This window comes from Ranitomeya variabilis, chromosome 1, assembly GCF_051348905.1.
Source record: "Ranitomeya variabilis isolate aRanVar5 chromosome 1, aRanVar5.hap1, whole genome shotgun sequence".
Classification (NCBI taxonomy): domain Eukaryota; kingdom Metazoa; phylum Chordata; class Amphibia; order Anura; family Dendrobatidae; genus Ranitomeya; species Ranitomeya variabilis.
Window position 1 is genome coordinate 841,759,333 of NC_135232.1, and position 21,246 is coordinate 841,780,578.

The 21,246-nt window shown below is 45.1% G+C and overlaps 1 long non-coding RNA gene across 1 annotated transcript in view; it reads left to right on the forward strand.

Moving 5' to 3' along the window:
* The first annotated feature begins 12,599 nt into the window (after positions 1-12,599).
* LOC143787396 (uncharacterized) overlaps positions 12,600-21,246 on the forward strand; it is a 301,414-nt gene continuing 292,767 nt past the window's right edge. Inside the window, exon 1 of the long non-coding RNA XR_013218349.1 lies at positions 12,600-12,815. This is a non-coding gene — a long non-coding RNA (uncharacterized LOC143787396). The remainder of the gene's footprint in view (positions 12,816-21,246) is intronic.

Genomic DNA, 21,246 nt, shown 5'->3' on the forward strand with positions numbered 1-21,246 from the left:
AAAGAATGGAGAGGTCTGTAATCTTTATCGTAGGTACACTTCAACAGTGATAGACAGAATCTATAAAAAAGAAAATCCAGAAAATCACATTGTAAGATTTTTAAATAATTAAATAGCATTTTATTGCATGAAATAAGTATTTGATCACCAACAACCAGCAAGAATTCTGGCTCTCACAGACCTGTTAGCTTCTCTTTAAGAAGCTCTCCTACTCTGTACTCATAACCTGCATTAATTGCACCTGTTTGAACTCATTACCTGTATAAAAGACACTTGTCCACACAATCAATCACACTTAAACCTCTCCACCATGGCCAAGATCAAAGACCTGTCTAAGGACACCAGGGGCAAAATTGTAGACGTAGACAAGGCTGGGATGGGCTACAGAACAATGGGCAAGCAGATTGGTGAGAAGGCAACAACTTTTGGCATAATTATTAGAAAATGGAAGAAACACAAGATGACTGTCAATCTTCCTCAGTCTAGGGCTCCACGCAAGATCTTGCCTAGTGGGGTAAGGATGATTCTGAGATAGTACTGGGCTGATTCCTGACCTACACTGGAGGACCTGGTCAACGACCTGAAGAGAGCTGGGACCACAGTCTCAAACATTACAGTTAGTAACACACTATGCCGTCATGAAATAAAATCATGCAGGGCATACAAAGTCCCCCTGCTCACGCTAGCATATGTCCAGGCCTGTTTGAAGTTCACTAATAACCATCTGCATTATACAAAGGAGGCATGGGAGAAAGTCATGTGGTCAGATGAGACCAAAATAGAACTTTTTGGTGTCAACTCCACGCCCCATGTTTGGAGGAATAAGAAGAATGAGTGCAACCCCAAGAACACCGTCCCAACTGTGAAGCATGGTGGGGAACAATCAATCTTTGGGAGTGCTTTTCTGCAAAGGGAACAGGACGATTGCACTCTATTGATGGGAAGATGGAAGGGGTCAGCAACGTCCTTCCCTCCCAAGCGCATTGAAGATGGGTGGTGGCTGGGTCTTCCAGCATTACCAAGACCCAAAACATACAGCCAGGGCAACTAAGGAGTGGCTCCATAAGAAGTATTTCAAGGTCCTGCAGTAGCTTAGCCAGTCTCCAAACCTGAACCCAAAAGAAAATCTTTGGAGGGATCTCTGTAATAAAGATTCCTGTACCAAATATTAAGTTCTGTTTTTCAATTGTAGGAATTGTATCAAATGTTTATTTCATGCAATAAAATGCTAATTTTATTGCATGTTAGAGGTACATTTTGGTCAATATGATTTGCGTTTGTGAAAATATTGAAAATTTCACAAAAAAAGTGAACATTTTTTCAAACTTTGAATTTTTATGCCCTTAAACCAGATAGGTATACCAAGCAAAATAGTTAATAAATAACATTTACCACATCTACTTTACATTAGCATCATTTTTTAAACGTATTTTTTGTTACAAAATTAGAAGGGTTAAAAGTTTATTAGCAATTTTTCATTTTTCCAACACAATTTCAAAATTTTTTTTTGTAGGAACCACAGCAGTGGTTAAAGTGACTTTGAGAAGCCTACATGACAGAAAATACCCAAAAATTACTCTATTTTAAAAACTTTACCTTTCAAAGTTCTCAAAACCACATTCAAGAAGCTTATTAACCCTTTAGGTGCTTCATAAGAATTAAAACAATGTGGGAGGTAAAAATTAACATTTTAATTTTTCTCACACAAATGTGCTTTTCACAATGGTAATAGTGTACACCAATCACCTGTCACGGGGAGACTAGGTGAGCGAGAGCTAATAACCCAGGCCCCTGCAATTTCCCTCAGACTAGGGAAATCCTGACTGACCCTCTACCTGGAGTTTACACTGATGGTGTGCATGTCCAGGCCTTGAACCTCACCCTGTCTCCTGTTTCAACCCTAGGCTGAAACCTCCGCCCACCACCCAGTGAAGAGGTAATACACCAATACCCACAGTTAGCACAGACAAGGATAAAGGAAAATATACACCACGCCGCAGTCACTCAGGAATACACTATAAATGTGCAGGGCAAAATAAATACAAATATAGGAAGGAGTAAATAAGACAAAGGAAACTACACCACCAGCAACGAATCTCCAACCACCAGCTCTCCACTCCAGACCGAGATAACAACGCACAAGACAGAAGCTATAATCGGCGACGCCCAATGATCAGGAGAACTATTTAAAGGCAATGGGCATGGCCCAGCTTCCAATCCGAGGATCAGGTAAATTAACCCCGGAACAGCTAGATAAAATCTAGCCGACGCCAATGAGCAAATAGTGGTCAAAAGCGGAACTACCGCCGTCTGTCGAACGACCTGGTCTGAACAGCGTCCGACATGACAGTACCCCGCCTTCTACGAGGGACCCCAGGGCCCTCACGGCTTATAGGACCCGGCTTGTCTGGATGGCGACGATGAAAAAACCTGACCAGCCGATCCGCATGAATATCCGAGGCTGGTACCCAGGACCTCTCCTCAGGCCCATAACCACGCCAGTGTACCAAGTACTGTAAAGTGCGACGCACTACACGAGAGTCAACCACCTTGGAGACTTCAAACTCCAAATTACCATCCACCAAGATGGGAGGTGGCATAGGCACCGCGTCCACAGAACCCACCACCTTCTTTAGAAGAGACCTGTGGAACACGTTGTGTATCTTATACACCGTAGGGAGCTCCAATCGGTACGCTACTGGGTTAATGACGGCGGTGACCCTAAATGGACCAATAAACCGTGGACCCAATTTAAGGGACGGTATTTTGAGTCTTATGTTTTTTGTGGATAACCACACCCAGTCATCCACACTCAGGTCCGGACCTGGCACACGCCTACTGTCAGCCACACGTTTGTACCTAGCACCCACACTCAACAGGCGCTGTTTAACTCTCCTCCAGACTGATGACAATTGTGCTCCTAACTGATCCTCCTCCGGAAGAACCCCTCTGACTCAAGGTACAAAATTGAGGATGTAGCCCGTAAACACAAAAAAACGGAGACTCCCCAGACGACTCCTGGCGGTGATTATTGATGGCAAACTCAGCCAAAGGAAGAAAGGTAGACCACTCCTCCTGGTTATCAGAGACAAAGCAGTGTAGGTACTGTTCCAAATTTTGGTTCATACGCTCAGTCTGACCATTTGACTGAGGATGGAACGCCGAAGAATGAGACAACTTGATCCCCAGCCGTGAGCAAAATGCTTTCCAAAATTTTGCCACAAACTGAGACCCCCTATGAGACACGATGTCAGACGGAACCCCATGAAGTCTGACCACCTCCTGCACAAATACCTGAGCCAGAGTCTTAGCGTTAGGCAACAAAGGCAAAGACACAAAGTGCGACATTTTAGAAAACCGATCAACAATCACCAAGATGACCGTGTCCCAGCTGATGAGGGCAAATCAGTGATGAAATCCATGGAGATTTCTGTCCATGGCTTACTAGGTACCTCAAGAGGAAGTAGTGTGCCAACAGGATGGGAGCGGGGCGTCTTAGCCCTAGCGCACGTGGTACAAGCTGACACGTATGAGACCACGTCCTGTCAGATCTTGGGCCACCAAAACCGACGTGACACCAACTCCATGGTACCTCTAACCCCTGGGTGGCCAGCCAGGACAGCATCATGATGCTCCGCCAAAACCTTTAAGCGGAGATGAAGCGGTACAAAAGATTTGTTGATGGGAAGCTCAGATGGTACCTCCTCCTGAGCCTCGGCAATCTCAGCCTCAACCTCGGTAGTGAGAGCCGAAACCACAACACCCTTTTGGAGGATGGGTACTGGATCTTCCTGAGGTTCACCCTCCAGAAAACACCTGGACAGAGCATCCGCCTTAGTGTTTTTAGACCCCGGTCTGTAAGTGACAACAAAATTGAACCGCGTGAAAAACAATGCCCAGCGAGCCTGCCTGTGGGACAGACACTTGGCTGACTCTAAATACAGAAGATTCTTATGATCGGTAATAACAGTAACCTGATGTACTGACCCCTCCAAGAAGTGTCGCCATTCCTCAAAGGCCAACTTGATTGCCAACAACTCCCTGTTGCCGATATCGTAGTTACGTTCGGCGGACGACAGTTTCTTGGAGAAATAGGCGCACAGACGCAGACCACTCAAAGATGAGCCTTGAGATAGTACCGCCCCCACACCAACCTCAGACGCATCGACTTCCACAACAAAGGGTTTTGATACGTCTGGCTGCACAAGAATGGGGGCTGAAACAAAACTGTTCTTAAGAAATTCAAATGCTCGCACAGCAGCCTCAGGCCAAACGGAGAAATTGGTACCCTTTTTAGTCATGTCAGTTAGCGGTTTAGCAATGATGGAAAAATCCTTGATAAATTTCGTATAGTAGTTAGAAAACCCAAGGAACCGCTGAAGTGCTTTCAGGTTATCAGGATGTTCCCAATGCAGTACCGCTTGCACCTTAGCGGCGTCCATTTTAAAACCAGAAGCAGACACAATATAACCCAAGAAAGGCAACTCGAACTGAAAATACACATTTCTCAAGTTTAGCATACAGCTTATTCTCTCTGAGAAGCTGTAACACCTGCCTGACATGATTTAAATGAGCATCACGGTCGCAAGAATATATGAGGATGTCATCTAGGTACACGATAACGAATTTCCCCAAAACATGCGAGAACACATCATTGATGAAATGTTGGAACACTGCAGTTGTGTTAGTCAACCCAAAAGGCATCACCAAATTTTCAAAATGACCCTCAGGGGTATTAAAAGCCGTCTTCCACTCATCACCTTGACGGACTCTTATGAGGTTGTACACCCCCCTGAGGTCAAGCTTGGTAAACCACTTAGCACCTGCCACCTGGTTGAACAAATCTGGTATCAGTGGCATAGGGTATGGATCACAAACCATAATCTGGTTCAACTCCCTGAAATCCAAACACGGGCGTAATCCGCCATCTTTCTTCTTCACGAAGAAGAACCCTGCTGCCACCGGCGAGGATGACGGCCTGATGTGCCCTTTGCTCAAGCTTTCAGCAATATAATCTTTTAACGCTTGTCTCTCCGGACCGGAGATGTTAAACATCCTTGCTTTAGGCAACTTGGCCCCTGGTTTAAACCTGATAGAACAGTCATAGGGACGATGTGGCGGCAACTCTGAACAACCCTTCTCAGAGAACACATCCACAAAATCCAGAAGTGACTCCGGAACGCTTGAAGTCACCGCTGTCAGACATGTGGCCAGGCAATTCTCCTGGCAGAACTCGCTCCACTGAATTATGTCCTGAGTTTTCCAGTCAATTACCGGGTTGTGCATAGACAACCAAGGAAAACCCAAAACCACCTGAGCAGGAAGATACCTGAGCACCTTACATGTAACCTGCTCGGAATGTAGAACCCCAATGTGGAGTTTCACCTCAGCCACAAATTCAGTAATCTCCCCCTGAGAGAGAGGAGCAGCATTGATGGTGACCATACGGATAGGATGAGACAGTTTTTCAATCCTAAAACCTGCTGAGCACACAAACTCCTCATCAATGAGATTTGTGGCTGAACCACTATCCACAAAAGCAGTAATTGGCAGCTCACTGCCAGCGATAAAAACCTTAGCAGGGAGCATGCATTGCGAAACCACCATGGAGGATATACATAAGCTCAGATTGGTCTCCTCCACACCCTCTGAGCTTAGAAGTTTTCCGCCGTTGCGTTTTTCTTAGACAGCAGAGGACAGATGTTAATAAAATGACCAGTTTTACCACAGTAAAAACAGGCTCCCTGCTTCCTGAGCTCAGGGGCTCGACGCTTCACATGTGACACCCCTACGATTTGCATAGGCTCCGTGGGCTCACCTGCAGCAACCTCACGTGAACCTAAACCCTCTCCCATAGGCGGTGTCTCATGCACCCCCTGACGCAAACGGCGATCAATGCGGACAACCAGACTCATAGCGGAATCTAGAGAAGCAGGAGTCTCGTACATCAGAAGGGCTTTTTTAACCCTTCCAGAAACCCCATGAATAAACTGACTCCGCAATGCTGGATCATTCCATTGTGTATCGATCGCCCAGCGACGAAATTCAGAACAGTAATCCTCTGCAACTCGCTCCCCCTGGCGAATAGTGCGTATCTTAGATTCTGCTAGAGCCATTCTGTCAGGTTCATCGTAGATTTTTCCAAGAGAGGAAAAAAAACTCTCCACAGAGTCAAATGCAGCAGAATCAGATGGCAAGGAAAACACCCATGCTTGGGGATCCCCGCTTAACAATGACAACACCAGGCCCACACGCTGAGCCTCATTACCCGAGGAGATCGGGTGCATATGGAAATATAGTTTGCTAGCTTCACGAAAAGAAACAAATTTACTGCGTTCCCCAGCAAATTTTTCAGGCAAAGGGAATTTAGGCTCAGCAATTCCTCCTGTCGCTCCAGCTTGCACATTAGATACTGCTAGTCCCTGTTGCTGTACTGCCCCCTCAACTCAGTGACCTGTAGGGACAGCGCCTCCAACTGACGGGTTATGGAAGTCATGGGATCCATGACAAAACACACAAAAAAGAGACCCTTTTTTTTTTGTTGTTGTTGTTGTTGGGCCGATTATAATGTCACAGGGAGACTAGGTGAGCGAGAGCTAATAACCCGGGCCCCTGCAATTTCCCTCAGACTAGGGAAATCCTGACTGACCGTCTACCTGGAGTTTACACTGATGGTGTGCATGTCCAGGCCTCGAACCTCACCCTGTCTCCTGAGCTCAGCCCTAGGCTGAAACCTCCGCCCACCACCCAGTGAAGAGGTAATACACCAATACCCACAGTTAGCACAGACAAGGATAAAGGAAAATATACACCACGCCGCAGTCACTCAGGAATACACTATAAATGTGCAGGGCAAAATAAATACAAATATAGGAAGGAGTAAATAAGACAAAGGAAACTACACCACCAGCAACGAATCTCCAACAACCAGCTCTCCACTCCAGACCGAGATAACAACGCACAAGACAGAAGCTATAATCGGCGACTCCCAATGATCAGGAGAACTATTTAAAGGCAATGGGCATGGCCCAGCTTCCAATCCGAGGATCAGGTAAATTAACCCCGGAACAGCTAGATAAAATCTAGCCGACGCCAATGAGCAAATAGTGGTCAAAAGCAGAATTACCGCTGTCTGTCGAACGACCTGGTCTGAACAGCGTCCGACATGACATCACCAGATTCATGGAAGCCAACCCAAGAAATTACTTAGCAAGAATATAAAATCTCATATACTTTATTTGCAACAATCAAAATGTAACATACAGTGTGCACATAAATTGGACAAAATATTATAAATAGCAAAAATATATATCTAAAATCAAGCCTAGATAGGAGTGAGGGGCACCCAGAAGGTATATTAAAAAGAGTATATACGGATATCTATATATAACTATCAAATAGACCTCCAATATAAATAATCATATTGACCTCTAAATCGGCAAAGGGATCATGTATCTCACAGAGCACATCAGTGCAAACTGTGATCAAGCAAACAAAAAGCTACCCATAAGGTCACTTCATGCAAGGTGTAAATATAAATTGATGAAAAACGTGATTAGATAAGTCACAAAGTACCCCTGCATAGGGTAACAGTGTGCAAAATATAAAAAGTGCAATGTGCCAGCAGCAAGAAATAAATCAACCCACATATACGGCAATAGTGTGCAATGTGCAAAAATTGCAGAGTGCCAGCAACGAGAGATAATATTAGGAGGGTCTGTACCTTATAGATGCCACTCTGCCCAGGCAATGCGCACATCCCGACGTGCATTTTGGATATAAAATCCTTCGTCAGGGGGTAGCGAGTATCAAAAATGAAGGAGTTTATATAAGAAGCCGATATTAGGTAATAGGAGAAACTGGACCATACAATTTGTTGTGCAATTTCTCCAAAGTGCACCAATACCCCATATAAGGTGGAAAACAACTGATTGGTTGCACAGAAGGGCTTGGAAGGTAAGGAGCATCATTCGACTTTTGGAGTGCAAGATTGGCTGAAATAGATATAGGACACCATGTCGCGTTTGTAGACCTGCTGATGTGCATAACCAGTGGAAACACCTCACAAGTCACACCATTTTGGAAACTACACCTCTCAAGGAATTTATTTAAAGGCATGGTGAGCATCTTGATCCCACAGGTGCTTCACAGAATTTTATAACATTGAGCCATGAAAACTAAAAAAAATACATTTGTCCTGCAAAATTGCTGGTTGTCATTTTTTTTAATTTTTACAAGGGTAAAATAAGAAAAAGAACCATAAAATGTGTTTCACAATTTCTCCTGAATACACCGATACCCCATATGTGGTGGAAAACTACTGTTTGAACGTATGGCAGAGCTTGGAAGGGAAAGAGCGCCAAATGAATTCAGGAGCGCAATTTTGGCTGGAATAGATTGTGGATGCCATATCACATTTGAAGAGCCCATGCCATGCCAAAACAGCAGAAACCCCCACAAGTGACTCCATTTTGGAAACTGCACCTCTTAAGAAATTCATTTAGTGGTCTACTGAGCATTTTCTAACCTTCAGGTGATTCACAGAATTGTATAACATTAGGCTGAGTAAATGGAATATTACCATTTTTTCCACTAAAATGTTGCTTTAGTCCCAAGTTTTTAATTTTCAAAAGGGATAACGAGAAATGGATTGATAAAATTTGTTACACAAGAGAAAATGGACCCCAAAATTTGTTGTGAAATTTCTCCTGAATACGCCGATATCTCATATGTGGTCAAAAACTACTTTTGAGGCACAGTGCAAAGCTCAGAAGGGAAGAAGCGCCATATTGGAGTTCAGATTTTGCTGGAATGGTTTGAGGGTGCCATGTCATATTGGCAGAGCCCCTGCGGTGCCAGGACAGTAGAACCCTCCATAAGTGGCCCTACTTTACAAACTACACCTCTAAATGAATTCATCTAGAGATGTAAAGAGTATATTGACACCACGTGTGCCTCACAGAATTTTATACCAATCGGCAGTGAAGAAAGAATAAATTACATTTTTAGCACTAAAATGTTGTTTTAGCCCCTAGTATTAAATTTTTATAAGGGTTAGTAAGAAAAAAAATGGACCTCACAGTTTGTTGTGCAGTTTCTCTAGAGTGCACCAATACCCTACATGCAATCAGGAAATACTTTTCAGGCACAGTAGAAAGTTCAGAAGGGAAGGAGCACCATATTATAGTGCAGATTTTGCTGTTATGGATTGTGGGTGCCATGACCCACTGGAAGAGCGCCTGAGGTACCAGAACATCAGAATCTCCCCCCATAAGTGACCCCCACATTTTACAAACTAGATCTCTCAATTAATTTATCTAGGGGTGCAGTGATCATATTGACACCACTGGTATGTCACAGATTTTTATACCATTGGGCAGTGAAGAGCAAATAATTACATTTTTACCACAAAAATTTGTTTTAGCCCCTAATTTTACATTTTCAAATTGGGAAATGTGTAAATATGGCACCAAAATGTTTCCCACAATTTCTGCTGAACGTGGACATACCCCATATGTGTCTGTACTTTACTGCTTAGCCATATGGCGAGACTCGGGAGGGAAGGAGCGCTATTTGATACTTCGACAACTAATTATCGTAGAATAGTTTGCAGACTCCATCTACAGAGCCCTTAAGTGCCAGAAGAGCAGAATCTCCACTCAAGTGACCGCATGTTGGAAATTATACCACCAGGCATTTACAGGTATAGTGACGATTTTGACTCCACGGGTGTTTTCCAGAAACAAGCAGAAGTAGATGTTGCTGAGTGAAAATTGAATATCTGATGTTTTAGTGACCAGTACATTGTAGTGCCTAGTATCTTATGTCCAGCTCGTACTTCTGCAGACACGAACACTGTAAATTTGGTGGGCTTCAGCACTACAGAAATGCCAAACATGTGCACGCTAAATGTGGTTTAGGCACACTCTGGGGCTCAGCAGGGAGGCGGCATTTGAATTTGCGCAGAATTACTGGATTTCTTTTGGGGGATGAGCAGGCATAGCGGTTTTCCAGAGCCTTTGTGCTGCCAGTAATGTGGAAGCCCCTTTACATTGACAGATGACAAACCTGAGTGGGGACTTGCTTTTTTTGGTGGACTGCCTCAAAGCTTTTATTGGGAACATATTACATAACATTTTGGATCACATTTATCCTGTTTTCTATGCTGAGCACTTACATCGGAGTTTCTATCTAATTCTCATGACTCAGATAAAACCTCCAAAGGATCCATTCACTATAATGAGATAGCAGAGTTACTCTGGACTGTCTGGCCTCTGTTCAGCATTGTCATTCTTTTCAGAGGAGCACAAAACTGTGGCTGACAGCACTTTTAGGCACACTTAAAAGATGGATACAGCCAGATCACAGGCCAGACAGAATCCACAATGTCCCCATCTGCCTTATCATAGGGCATCTTCCACCAGGGGTTCCATCTTAATCATGCATTTCATGTAAGCGCTCAGCATAGAGCTAAGGATAAATGTGAGCCGAGCCTAAAGGCCCCGTCTCACATAGCGATTTACCAACGATCACGACCAGCGATACGACCTGGCCGTGATCGTTGGTAAGTCGCTGTGTGGTCGCTGGGGAGCTGTCACACAGACAGCTCTCTCCAGCGACCAACGATCAGGGGAACGACTTCGGCATCGTTGAAACTGTCTTCAACGATGCCGAAGTCCCCCTGCAGCACCCAGATAACCAGGGTAAACATCGGGTTACTAAGCGCAGGGCCGCGCTTAGTAACCCGATGTTTACCCTGGTTACCAAAAAAAACAAACACTACATACTCACTATCTGATGTCCGTCAGGTCCCTCGCCGTCTGCTTCCTGCTCTGACTGAGCCGCCGTACAGTGAGAGCAGAGCGCAGCGGTGACGTCACTGCTGTGCTCTCACTTTACGGCGGCAGTCAGAGCAGGAAGCAGACCTGACGGGCATCAGATGGTGAGTATGTACTGTTTTTTTTTTTTTACATTTACGCTGGTAACCAGGGTAAACATCGGGTTACTAAGCGCGGCCCTGTGCTTAGTAACCCGATGTTTACCCTGGTTACCAGTGAAGACATCGCTGAATCCGTGTCACACACACCGATTCAGCGATGTCAGCGGGACCTCAACGACCAAAAAAAGGTCCAGGCCATTCCGACACGACCAGCGATCTCGCAGCAGGGGCCTGATCGCTGGTACGTGTCACACATAGCGAGATCGCTACTGAGGTCGCTGTTGCGTCACAAAACTTGTGACTCAGCAGCGATCTCGCTAGCGATCTCGCTATGTGAGACGGGGCCTTTACTGCGATCTTTGTGAGGCAAAATGAACAAATCAACATCAGGTGAAGAATTGTTTTTATTTATTTTTTATGCCGTTCCTCGTGCGGTATAAGTGATTAAATGACTTTATTCTTTGAGTCGGTGCTATTACAGCGATGTCAGATTTTTTATATCACTGTTTATGATTGGCTCCTGTTATACACTAAAAAGCATTTTTTTGCAAAAAAAAGTTTTTACATTGCCATATTTTGAGAGCTATAATTTTTCCATATTTCAGCTGACAGAATCATTTGAGGGCTTGTTTTTTTGCTGGATCAGTTGATGGTTTTATTAGTACCATTTTCTGGCATATAATTTTTGATCGCTGTCTATTTAATTTTTGGGAGTCAGAATAAACGAAAAACAGCAGTTCAGGAATTAGGATTTTTTTGCTGTTCTTTTTATGCCATTCGTCATGCGGTAAAAGTGATAAGGCAGCTATATTCTTTGCGTCAGTACAATTACAGTGATACCATATTTTTAGCATTTTTTAATGTTTTGCGGCTTTTACATAACAACTATTTTAAAGAAAAAACAATTGTTTTTGTATCGCTATATTCTGAGAGCTATAACTTCTTTATTTCTCCACTGAGGAAGCTGTACAGCAGCTTATTTTTTGTGGACAATATTTATTTTCTTACAGTGTTCACTGAAGGGGTTAAATAGTGTGACAGTTTTATAGATCGGACCTTTCCGGCAAATATGTGCACTTTTACATTATATACACACACACACACACACACACACACACACACACACACACACACACACACACACACACACACACACACACACACACACACACACACACACACACACACACACACACACACACACACACACACACAGGGCCGGCGTCAGCACCCGGCGTACCCGGGCAAGTGCCGGGGCCCTGACGAGACGGAGGGGGCCCATAACGGTAAGACACTGCTGCCGACACTAATGCGCATCATGCGCTCCTGGGGGGGCCCCGAAGCCGGACTTTATCCCCCCCTGCAGGGCCTCCATCAGGGCATTACAGCCCTACCCTTACTGGCGTATGGTGCCCGCCCGGTGAGCAGAGAGGGGCCCGAGCGGCCCCTCACTTCTGCACTCGACTCCTGGTACAGCCGGCGTGCTGGAACACCGGGTATTAGCGCATCTGCGCGCACTCATTCTCTGCTCCTTCCTCTCTGCAGAGTGAGGACTGGAGCAGAGCGCTGGCAGTGCGCGCGGCCGTGCAGAGAGTCGCTGGCTGCAGTGTAGCAGGGGCACACAGTCACACACGCTGTGACACTACTCACCGCACCTGCAGTCAGCAGCAGAAGCATCGGATCCCTCCCCTCCAGCAGCGTCACAGCTCTCACACTGTGAAGAGCCATGGAGGGGCGGGACTAAATGTCGGGGGTGGAGCCACAGACAAGCAGGGAGAAGAAGGCAGAAAGGATTAAGGAAATATAAAAATCAGAGTGGGAGACAGAAAAGATGTAAGAAGAGAGACAGAAAACACAACAGAGAGGCAAGACACAGGTGAGAAGTTTACACATATATCTATATATATAATTGTCTAAGGGTACTTCCGTCTGTCCTGTCTGTCACCATTATCCGTTCGCTGATTGGTCTCGGCAGCTGCCTGTCATGGCTGCCGCGACCAATCAGCGACGCGCACAGTCCAGAAAAAAATGGCCGCTTACTCCCCGCACTCACTGCCGGCGCCCGCATACACCGCTCACACAGGGTTAATGCCGGCAGTAACGGACCGCGTTATGCCGCGGGTAACGCACTCCGTTACCGCTGCTATTAACCCTGTGTGTCCCCAACTTTGTACTATTGATGCTGCCTATGCGGCATCAATAGTACAAAATGTAATGTTAAAAATAATAAATAAAAAAAAAAAAACTGCTATACTCACCCTCCGCGACCGCCGCCTTTCTCGCTCCTCGCCACACTCCCCGGACCGCTCCATTACAAGCGTCAGCTTGCGGTCCGGTCCCGTCCCAGGGCTGGTGTGCGGCAAGGACCTGCCGTGACGTCACGGTCATGTGACCGCGACGTCTTCTTAGGTCCTGCTCCCACCAGCCCTGGCACTTGCAATGGAACTCGGCTTCAGGAAAATGGCCGCCGCGATCTCGATCTGCACACACGCAGCATCCAGCGGCCATTTTTCTGAAGCCGACCACTACCATCTGCACAGGATCCCAGGAAGAGAAGAGGCAGGACGCAGAGGAGCAGCGACAAGAATGGTGAGTATGATACACTACAAGGGGCCCTCGGATCGTTAGGTGAGTATGTTTATTTTTTATTTTTTGGCCCTATACGTGCCTCGGTAATATACTACGTCACTGGGCAATATCCTACGTGGCTCTGCTGTATACTACAAGGCTGGGCAATATACTACGTGGCTGGGCAATATACTACGTGGCTGGGCAATATACTACAAGGCTGGGCAATATACTACAAAGCTGTGCAATATACTATGTGGCTCTGTGCAATATACTACGTAGCTGCGCAATATTCTACGTCGCTGTGCTGTGTACTATGTAGCTGGGCAATATACTACGTCGCTGGGCAATATACTACGTCGCTGGGCAATATACTACATGGACATGCATACTCTAGAATACCCGATGCGTTAGAATCGGGCCACCATCTAGTGTAATATATATATATATATATACACACACACTATATAATTGTCTAAGGGTCACACTTCCGTCTTTCTGTCTGTCCTTCTGTCTTTCTTTCTGTCACGGATATTCATTGGTCGCGGCCTCTGTCGTTGCTGATTGGTCTCGGCAGCTGCCTGTCATGGCTGCCGCAACCAATCAGCGACGGGCACAGTCCGATTAGTCCCTCCCCTGCAGTCAGTGCCCGGCGCCCACTCCTTCCTCCCCACAATCAGTGCCCGCTCCATAATCCCCTCCAGTCACCACTCACACAGGGTTAATGGCAGCGGTAAACGGGCCGCGGTGTAACGCACTCCGTTACTGCTGCTATTAACCCTGTGTGTCCCCAACTATTTACTATTGATGCTGCCTATGCAGCATCAATAGTAAAAATATGTCATGTTAAAAATAATAAAAAAACAAAAAACCTGCTATACTCACCATCCGTCGCCTTTCCCGCTCCTCGCAACACTCCAGTGACCGCTCCATGCAAGCAGCAGCTTCCGGTGCCAAGGATGGTATGCGAGAAGGACCTGCCACGACGTCACGGTCATGTGACCGCAACGTCATCACAGGTCCTGCGCTCATACCAGCCCTGGGACCGGAAGCTGCCGCGTGCGGTACAGGGCCAGAACTTCATCGGAGGGTGAGTATATGTTTATTTTTTATTTTAAGTCTGTATACTACGTGACTCTGTGCTGTATACTCCGTCACTGGGCAATTTACTACGTGGGTGGGCAATATACTACGTGGCTGGGCAATATACTACGTGGCTGGCCAATATACTACGTGGCTGGCCAATATACTACGTGGCTGGCCAATATACTACGTGGCTGGCCAATATACTACGTGGCTGGTCAATATACTACGTGGGCTGTGCAATATACTACATGGCTGTGTTATATGCTATGTGGGCTGTGCAATATACTACGTGGCTGTGTTATATACTACATGGCTGTGCTATACGCTACGTGGGCTGTGTTATATACTGCGTGGGCTGTGTTATCCACTACGTGGCTGTGCTATATGCTACGTGGGCTGTGTTATATGCTATGTGGCTATGCTATACTTCTCTGCTGTATCTGTGCATCATGAATCATGCTATGTGTTAAAGAGGGGGCCCACTGAGACTCTTTTGCCCGGGGCCCTCTAAAACCTGGAGCCGGCCCTGTATACACACACACACAAATTTATATATTTAATATCTTTTTCATATATTTGTTCTTTATTTATTGTGATTTTTAAAAATTATGACTGCAATTTTTTTCACTTTTTTTACTTAGAACACAAAAGTGCCCTACAAAGTTAACACGGAGTACCGTGACATCAGAAAGAACCTATACAAAGAATTAGTCCTCCAATCGAATTTTATATAAAAAGTAAATTTTATTGAAACACATGAGTAAAATTTTTGCAAAAAAGGAGATGCAAACGAACAGAACAAAAATGGAAACAAGCCAACACTATGCAGATAAATAAATTAAGTCCAAAATTATGTATGGAAAATACGGCAGCTTGCAATGATGAACCCTGAGTAAATGTATAAAAGTGAATACGCTTAAATAAGGAGGGATCAGGTGCAAGGTGCAAATAGCTAGATGTAAGCAAGGACATAAGTAAACAGACTGGACTTTGCTGGGTTTTTGTTTTAGGAAACTCCTTAAAGAGTATACACAAAAGGTATAAAAAAGACTATCATAAGTGCAAAAAATTAAATTCATTGGAGAATCCAAAGAACAAAAAGATTTCTTTATACACCATAGCTCAAGGTAATGGAAATAATAGCAAGTGCATAATAACACAAACAGATATATAGAGTATATATACACAAGCTAGAGGGTGCGAATAATTAACCATGGTCCAGGCAGCTCCAGTTTACCCCTTGAGACGCGTTTCGAGAATCTCTTCCTCAGAAGGGGTGCATATTATTTCCATTACGTTGAGCTATGATGTGCAAAGAAATCCTTTTTTGTTCTTTGGATTCTCCGATGAATTGAATTTTTGTACAGAGCTGGAATAGCACAGCTGCGTACATTGTCACTCAGTGTACAAAGCTGGAACAGTTCAGCTCCATACATTGTCGCTCAGAGTACAGAGCTGGAACAGTACAGCTCCATACATTGTCGCTCGGAGTACTGAGGTGGACCAGTACAGCTCCATACATTGCCACTCAGTGTACAAAGCTGGAACAGTACAGCTTCATACATTGTCGCTCAGAGTACAGAGCTGGAACAGTACAGCTCCATACATTGCCGCTCGGAGTACTGAGTTGGAACAGTACAGCTCCATACATTGCCGCTCGGAGTACTGAGTTGGAACAGTACAGCTCCATACATTGCCACTCAGTGTACAAAGCTGGAACAGTACAGCTCCATACATTGTCGCTCGGAGTACAGAGCTGGAAAAGTACAGCTCCATACATTGTCACTCATACATTGTCGCTCAGAGTACAGAGCTGGAACAGTACAGCTCCATACATTGTCACTCAGTGTACAAAGCCGGAACAGTTCAGCTCCATACATTGTCGCTCAGAGTACAGAGCTGGAACAGTACAGCTCCATACATTGTCGCTCGGAGTACTGAGGTGGACCAGTACAGCTCCATACATTGCCACTCAGTGTACAAAGCTGGAACAGTACAGCTTCATACATTGTCGCTCAGAGTACAGAGCTGGAACAGTACAGCTCCAAACATTGCCGCTCGGAGTACTGAGTTGGAACAGTACAGCTCCATACATTGCCACTCAGTGTACAAAGCTGGAACAGTACAGCTTCATACATTGTCGCTCAGAGTACAGAGCTGGAACAGTACAGCTCCATACATTGCCGCTCGGAGTACTGAGTTGGAACAGTACAGCTCCATACATTGCCACTCAGTGTACAAAGCTGGAACAGTACAGCTCCATACATTGTCACTCGGAGTACAGAGCTGGAACAGTACAGCTCCATACATTGTCACTCAGTGTACAAAGCCGGAACAGTACAGCTCCATATAATGCCACTCAGTTTACAGAGCTGGAAACTTACAGCTCCATACTATATCATAGAATATAGTATGGAGCTGTACTGTTCCAGCTTTGTACACATACATTGTCGCTCAGTGTACAGAGCTGGAACAGTACAGCTCCATACATTGCCACTCAGTGTGCAAAGCTGGAACAGTACAGCTCCATACATTGTCGCTCAGAGTACAGAGCCGGAACAGTACAGCTCCATACATTGTCGCTCGGAGTACAGAGCTGGAAACGTACAGCTCCATACTATGTCATAGAATATAGTATGGAGCTGTACTGTTCCAGCTTTGTACACATACATTGTCGATCAGTGTGCAGAGCTGGAACAGTACAGCTCCATACATTGTCGCTCAGAGTACAGAGCCGGAACAGTACAGCTCCATACATTGTCGCTCGGAGTACAGAGCTGGAAACGTACAGCTCCATACTATGTCATAGAATATAGTATGGAGCTGTACTGTTCCAGCTTTGTACACATACATTGTCGATCAGTGTGCAGAGCTGGAACAGTACAGCTCCATACATTGTCGCTCAGAGTACAGAGCCGGAACAGTACAGCTCCATACATTGTCGCTCGGAGTACAGAGCTGGAAACGTACAGCTCCATACTATGTCATAGAATATAGTATGGAGCTGTACTGTTCCAGCTTTGTACACATACATTGTCGATCAGTGTGCAGAGCTGGAACAGTACAGCTCCATACATTGTCGCTCAGAGTACAGAGCCGGAACAGTACAGCTCCATACATTGTCGCTCGGAGTACAGAGCTGGAAACGTACAGCTCCATACTATGTCATAGAATATAGTATGGAGCTGTACTGTTCCAGCTTTGTACACATACATTGTCGATCAGTGTGCAGAGCTGGAACAGTACAGCTCCATACATTGTCGCTCGGAGTACAGAGCTGGAAACGTACAGCTCCATACTATGTCATAGAATATAGTATGGAGCTGTACTGTTCCAGCTTTGTACACATACATTGTCGATCAGTGTGCAGAGCTGGAACAGTACAGCTCCATACATTGTCGCTCGGAGTACAGAGCTGGAAAAGTACAGCTCCATACATTGCCACTCATACATTGTCGCTCAGAGTACAGAGCTGGAACAGTACAGCTCCATACATTGTCACTCAGTGTACAAAGCTGGAACAGTACAGCTCCATACATTGTCGCTCAGAGTACAGAGCTGGAACAGTACAGCTCCATACATTTCCACATTGCCACTCAGTGTACAAAGCTGGAACAGTACAGCTCCATACATTGTCGCTCAGAGTACAGAGCTGGAACAGCATTAAGCTACTTACGGGTAGCGGCATTTTTCGGAGGCCCATGACAGCACCACGAGAGAGGGGATCCGCCCCTTTAGGAACAGGAAACCCACAGATACAAAAGGGCGGCACCTCTCCCACGCATCAGTTGGATTACAGAGCCTGAGAGGACCACCGCGGTTAATGACAAGCAAATACAATATTACAAACAATTTAAACATAATGACTTTTTAATAAAGTAACAATTGAGGTAACACACGTGAGAAGAAAACTTTTCTTCTTTAAATTATTTAGTTATTTATAACCCCAGGATGTGCAACCCCCATGTGAAAAAGGGAGGGAACTAAGGGTGCTGTCATGGGCCTCCGAAAAATGCCGCTACCCGTAAGTAGCTTAATGCTTTATTCGGACTCCCATGACAGCACCACGAGAGATTTACAGAGATGTAAGCCATTTTAGGGAGGGACCACAGCCTGCAGCACCCTTAACCCGAATGTGAGATCTGAGGAGAACCCCAAGTCCAACCTATAGTGTTTAAAAAAGGTGGAAGGGGATGACCATGTGGCCGCCTTACATATCTGGTCGACCGACACTCCAGACCTTTCTGCCCAGGATGACGCCATGGCTCGGGTGGAATGTGCCCTCAGATTCTGCGGAGCTGGACCCCCACCTGTCGTGTAAGCAAGAGAGATAGCCTCCCTAATCCATTTAGCTAGTATGTATTTTGAAGCTCTAGCTCCTTTCCTCGGACCTTGGAAGGACAGGAATAGTGCATTATCCTTTTTCCAATCATTAGTGACCGAGATATATTGAAGAAGGCATCTCCTGACATCTAAGGTATGGAGCTCACTTTCTTTAGGGTTAGAAGGATTAGGGATAAATGAAGGTAAAACTATCTCCTGCGATCTGTGAAACTGGGATACTACCTTTGGTAAGTAGGCTGGGTCCGGTCTAAGGATAACTATCCTGGAGAAATTCTGCATACGGGGGAAGTCTAGAGAGCGCCTGGATGTCTCCTATTCTGCGAGCTGATGTTATAGCTGTTAGGAAAGCTGTTTTGAGAGACAACATCCTGACTGAGGCTTCATTCAACGGCTCAAAAGGGGGCCTTGTCAAAGAAGAAAGGACAAGATTTAAATCCCATGGTACCATTTTGTTTCTATAAAGTGGTCTAATTCTACCGACCGCCTTAATAAATCTCGACACCCAGTAGTTGCCCGCAATATTACATGAGAACAGGGCCCCAAGTGCTGAAACTTGTACTCTCAATGTGCTTGTGGAGAGTTTTAACTCTAACCCCCTTTGCAGAAATTCCAATATTTGACGTATTGGTACCCCATCATTAATGTTAAATTCTGAAGAAGTTAGGAACTTTCTCCAGGTTCTGGAGTAGATTCTTGTTGTTATTGGCTTTCTACTTTTCAAAAGGGTATCAACTAATTTAGGAGAGAAGCCTTTATTTTCTAACAATGACCGCTCAAACACCAAGCCGTCAAATGAAGTCCCTTCACTTGTGGATGGAATATCGGCCCCTGGGAGAGTAAATTTGGGATATCTGGAAGCACCCAGGGATCGTCCACCGACATCGTCCTGAGCCATGAAAACCAAGTTCTCCTGGGCCAGAAGGGAGCAATCAGAATGAGTCTCGCACAATCTTCTCTGATTTTCCTCACCACTAGAGGTAACAGGTTCAGTGGTGGGAAGGCGTAAGCCAGAGAAAAATCCCATTTTATGAGGAATGCATCCACTGCCAGTGGATTTTCCCTGGGATTTAGGGAACAAAAGTTTTTTACTTTTTTGTTTTCCTTCGTGGCAAATAGGTCCACCACTGGATGACCCCATAAGCTGACAATCTGGTTGAAGATGTCTCCATTTAGAGACCATTCTCCTTGTTTTAGAACATTGCGGCTGAGAAAGTCCGCTTTTATATTGTCTTTTCCTGTGATGTGTAGAGCAGTTAAAGATTGTAAATTCTCTTCTGCCATCCGGAGGAGACGATCTGTGATCTGCATCAGAGTCTCGGAGTGTGTACCTCCTTGATGATTTATATAGGAGACTGCCACCCGGTTGTCCGAGAGGATCCTGACGTGGTGGCCCTGCAGATACATGAGGAGTTTTTTAACTGACAATTCGATTGCCAATAATTCTCTCTGTTTGGATGAAAATGTTGAATATGGCTCCCATTGGCCTTGAACTACAATGTCATTCATGTGAGCCCCCCAAACCTGAGGAGCTAGCATCCGTAGTTATAACCCGGGATACATCTATCATCCAGGGAACGCCTGCCGACAAGTTATCCCTATCCAACCACCAATTTAGGGATTCAAGAGTCGCTGGTTCTAAAGTTATCTTTTCCTCTAATACACCCCTCAAGATCCTGTCCTTAATCAAAACTTCTTTCTGGAGGGATCTAGCATGATAATGTGCCCACCTTACCGCTGGAATGCAGGATGTGAGGGATCCCAGTAGGGACATAGCTTGCCGAAGGGTCATAGAGGGTGTATTAATTGCTTTAAATACCTGATATTGAATCTGGTCTAGTTTATTTTCCGGAAGATAACACTGTTGCGTAGTTGAATCTAATAATAAACCTAGGAACTTCTGAATTTTTTGAGGCTGTAACCGAGATTTTTCAAAATTAATTATCCAGCCCAGGCGTTCTAGCTTAACCTTAGTTAGTTCTAATTGGGACAAACAGTGTTCTACAGAGTTCCCTACTATGAGGAAATCGTCGAGGTATGGGACAATAAGAATATTAGATTCCCGCAGGTGAGCCATCACTTCCGCCACTATTTTTGTGAATACTCTAGGGGCTGATGTTATACCGAAAGGAAGAGCTCTGTACTGAAAATGATTAATCACTCCTCCCATTAATACTGCTACTCTCAAGTACTGCTGAAAATCCACATGAATAGGTACATGGTAATAGGCATCCTTTAAATCGACTACCACCATAAAGCAGTTTTTAAACAGTATTTTTATTGTTGAGGTGATAGACTCCATCTTAAAAGTA